Source organism: Adiantum capillus-veneris, chromosome 23 (genome assembly GCF_014529385.1).
Source record: "Adiantum capillus-veneris isolate H3 chromosome 23, ASM1452938v2, whole genome shotgun sequence".
NCBI classification, from domain to species: Eukaryota; Viridiplantae; Streptophyta; class Polypodiopsida; order Polypodiales; family Pteridaceae; genus Adiantum; species Adiantum capillus-veneris.
The window spans coordinates 130,273,054-130,277,359 of record NC_140953.1 but is presented as its reverse complement, the minus strand read 5'-3'; the positions used below and the strand labels follow the sequence as shown (position 1 = coordinate 130,277,359).

General features: G+C 35.7%; 2 pseudogenes; one reads left to right on the top strand and one right to left on the bottom strand.

Annotated features, from left to right (window-relative positions):
- Window positions 1-1,101: 1,101 nt before the first annotated feature.
- On the bottom strand, window positions 1,102-1,672 carry LOC147428549 (uncharacterized; annotated as a pseudogene).
- A 729-nt stretch (window positions 1,673-2,401) lies between these two features.
- Window positions 2,402-3,622, top strand: LOC147428548 (uncharacterized; annotated as a pseudogene).
- Window positions 3,623-4,306: the final 684 nt, after the last annotated feature.

Below are 4,306 nucleotides of genomic sequence, written 5' to 3'. Positions count from 1 at the left end.
GTGTTATTTTGTTATTACGACAGAAGGGCAAGCTGAAACGGTATCCTTCCATAGGGAAGGGTTCTATTTGGTAGTGCATATCTTTTAAAATACTATGGAGTCCTTCAAACCCACTCCAAGATTTGAGCTAATGACTCGTGAGTCACACAGTGTTTGGGAAAAATCATTTTTAGAACCTTACACAATTCCTCTTGATGAGGTTTCTAAGATGAAATTTTGAAAAATTGACCTAATTTTTAATATTTTTACACTATTTTTGTGAAAATCTAGGAGGTAAATTTCCTTTTCCTCTTTCTCTTAAGCAATATTTTTGAATTTCAAAGCGGCACAAATGTAAGGGCATGGTCACGCAAGGCTTAGTTATCCATTACTTTTTAGATAACTAAGCCTCACCATGGCGAGGCGCTGTAAAACTAAGCTCGAAGATTTGCAACTATGCTAATTTTGGCAAAGTTTCACAACGTTATCGGCATTGGATTTTAATGCATTTGTAATTTTACGGCTTTAGTGCACAAAAAGACAACAAGTCTGCGACAGTGGAAAAATCTTATCAGCGATAGTTTTTGATGCCATTCAAATCAGTGTGATGGGATGTGAAGGGCTAAGCCAAATGTCTAATGACAGTCATGTGCAGCTTATGCCCTTCTACATTGAAGGCCAAAATTTACAATTGCCCTTCTTTTGAACAAAAGGAAAATTTTCCACCTATCTACATCAAAATACAAAAAAAACTAATATTTCACTTATCTTATATTCTCATACATTAATATTTCGCTTATTTCACACTCTTCCATGCATTTTAACCATCCTTCTAATATAACTTCGACAAAATTCATTATTTAAACAATGTATTCTCAAACCACAATCCATGGACCACAGCTTGGTAAGTGTTTAAAGAGTACACAGAAATAGAGCAAATGAAACCAATGACATAACGAATATGAGTTCATTTCCATCATTTAAGTACAAAATTGGAGAATAAAAACTACCTTGAAAGAAGATTAGAAGTCCTTCAATACCAATACAATGCAAAAGAGCCCTCGATACAAAATCATATGGCCTAGCTTGAATATCCAAGCAAATAAAACTCCATAGCAACAATCAGATTGTTTCCAAGCTTGCTATCCTTTGTTTCCTCATAGATTTCCACATATCAAAGCATTCTTCCCACAATACGTCTCGAGGACATGAAGCCTTTGGAGTATTGAATCCAACAAACATTGCTAAGCCCAATGATGCAAGCGACAATCTATTTTGAGACTTGTTTTTTATCTTATTCATTTTTGAGAAGTCTCTTTCACAGGCAACTGATGAAAGTGGAAGTAGAAATGGAGTTCTCCATAATTTCATGGTCCATGGAAAAGATACCTCTCATTCTTCATGGTTGCAATAATCTTGCCAAGCTGAATGCATACTCTTACCTTTGAAGCATTTATGAATGTGTGTGATAAAAGATTTGCATTCTTCTTCATTAATGAAAGAGTTGGCTCCTTTTCCAAAATGTTTGCACAATACATCTAGCCACCTTATCGTAAAGAAATCTAGTTTTTGTAAGTCCTGATCATAATCCTTTGGGCTAAAGTACATTGCCGCCTCAATTAAAGAGATCAAAATCAACCTTAAAATGATTTGACAATGAGTTCACCAAGCTTTTGATGTACATAATTGCCATGTAAGCCAGATTGAAACAAAAGAAATACATCTTGGGCAACATCTAGTCCAAAAGAAAGTTACATTTGGCCATCAAAGGTGTATTTCTTTTGTTTCAATCAATGTAACTTTCTTTTGGACTAGATTTTGGCCATCAAAGATGTATTTCTTTTGTTTCAATCAATGTATCGCAAGTGTTTTTATTTTTAAAAAATTGGTTTGTATATTTTAATATAGCTTTTGTAGTCATAAAGATAGTTTATAATGTGTTCTTGGAATTTATTGGTAGATGTCCACTCTTGGACAACCTAAGAAAAACAAAAAGTAGAGGACCATTCAACAAGTCCTTGGCTTGCATGATCCTCAACTTTCTCTAGACAAAGAGGCCGGTGAGGCAGCTACTACAACTTTAGGTAACAATGAGGCTGAAGGTAGTTCTAGCAAAAAGAAGTATGCACTACGATGGATAGAAAGCTGGATGATACCTCATCCTTGGGCTTTTCCAATTATTGATAATAATGGAAAAGAGAGAGTCAAATGTAGGTGGTGCATCTTTGCACATCAAAAGACTCAATTTAGTGGAGAACGTTTTTCAATCTTGCAAAGGTCTACATTAGATGAGCATGCGATGTCAAGTCCGCATTCAGATGCGAAGGCAATATGGGATGCTTACACTAAACAAACCATAGTTCCCATAGAGAAACACATTGCAGTGTTGACAAATGAGGAGAGAGAAAGAATCATCTCAGTCATGCAAACTTTGTGGTTTGTGGTTCGTAGAAATTTTCCTTTTGATGAGTTTTCAAAGCTTTGCAATTTTCATCATTTCATGCGGACATCGAATATGCCAATTGCAAGTAAATATTTAGCTTATTTGAGCGAAAGTGCTAGAAAGGAGTTTGCAAATTCCATCAAATAGATCTATTTGAAGAGACTAAAAGGGAAAATTGTTGCTAGTCCCTGTTATTGTTTGCAAATTGATGAGAGTACAGATGTGAGCACTCAACAATACATAATTATTTATGTTACTTACATGCGAGAGAATGGAAATGGGCCTATTATATGCATGTCATTTATGGATTTGTTGCATGCCAAAAATGTTAAAGTTGAAAGCTTGTATACCACCTAGATGGCATTTCTGGTCAAAATGAAGCTTACATTGCATAAAATGATAGGCATTCCAATTGATGGTGCCAGTGTTACGATAGGTGCTAATAATGGTGTGGTTTTGAGATTAAAGAAGGATGTGTCGCATCTTTTGAGTTTTCATTTTGTTGCACATAGGGAGTCCTTAATTGCAGATGATGCATTCAAACTATACAATGAATTCAAATTTGTGAACAAAGTGGCCAACAAGTTGTATGAATGGGTTTCCAAATCCGCAAAGAACCATCTATCATTGGCAAAAGTTGTAAAGGACTTCAATGTTGGTCACAATGGAAAGATGAAGTTGTTAAAAATGCACAATGTTCGTTGGCTCTCAAAAGGTCAAGTTATGATAGGGGTAGTGCGCTTAATGCGCGAACTTTATTGATTGTCTTGAAGGCAGAAGAAGCAGACTTGTATGCATACCTCACAAACTACAAAATACAGTTTCTTTTTCACTTCTTTGCAGATGTCCTTGGAGAGCTCAATGTCTTGAATTGTAAACTTCAAGAGGATCACATTGATATTTCTGCTATCGCCATTTGAAGGTTGTTATAGAGTCTTTGCAAATGGCTTTTCTGGGGAATGTATTTGGGTGTGAGGCCATGTATACTCAACTTTTTTTTCCAAGGTGATAAATCAACATGGCATCATTGATTACATTGATTCCTTAGGAAATACACAATCTCATGCACTACATCTTGGCCATATGTGTGACGAGGATGTTCTTGATCCACATGAAACTTTGCAGGGGGTGGTGAATAATATGGCTTACATGGAAATTATGTGCATCAAGCCTAGTGGATTCATTGTGAAATCATTTTAAGGTTGATTTCAATCTCTTTGAGGCGGCAAAGTACTTTAGCTCGATAGATTATGATTAGGACTTACAAAAACTAGATTTCTTTATAATAAGGTGGCTAGATGTATTGTGCAAAATTTAATTGGAAAAGGAGCCAACTCTTTCATCAATGAAGAAGAATGCAAATCTTTTATCACACGCATTCGTAACTGCTTCAAAGGTAAGAGTATGCATTCAGCTTGGCAAGATTGTTGCAACCATATATGAAGAATAAGAGGTATCTTTTTCATGGACCATGAAATTATGGAGAGTTGTACTTCTACTTCCACTTTCATCAATTGCATGTGAAAGAGGCTTCTCAAAAATGAATGAGATAAAAAACAAGTCTCGTAATAGATTGTCACTTGCATCATTGGGCTTAGCAATGTTTGTTGGACTCAATACTCCGAAGGCTTCATGTCCTCAAGATGTATTGTGGGAAGAATGCTTTGATATGTGGACTCTATGAGGAAGCGAAGGAGAGCAAGCTTGGAAACAAATTGATTGTTGCTTTGGAGTTTTATTTGCTTGGATATTCAAGCCAAGCGATATGATTTTGTATCGAGGGCTCTTTTGCATTGTATTGGTATCGAAGGACTTTAATCTTCTAATTTCAAGGCAGTTTTTACTCTCCAATTTTGTAGTTAAAAGATGGAAATGAACTCATAT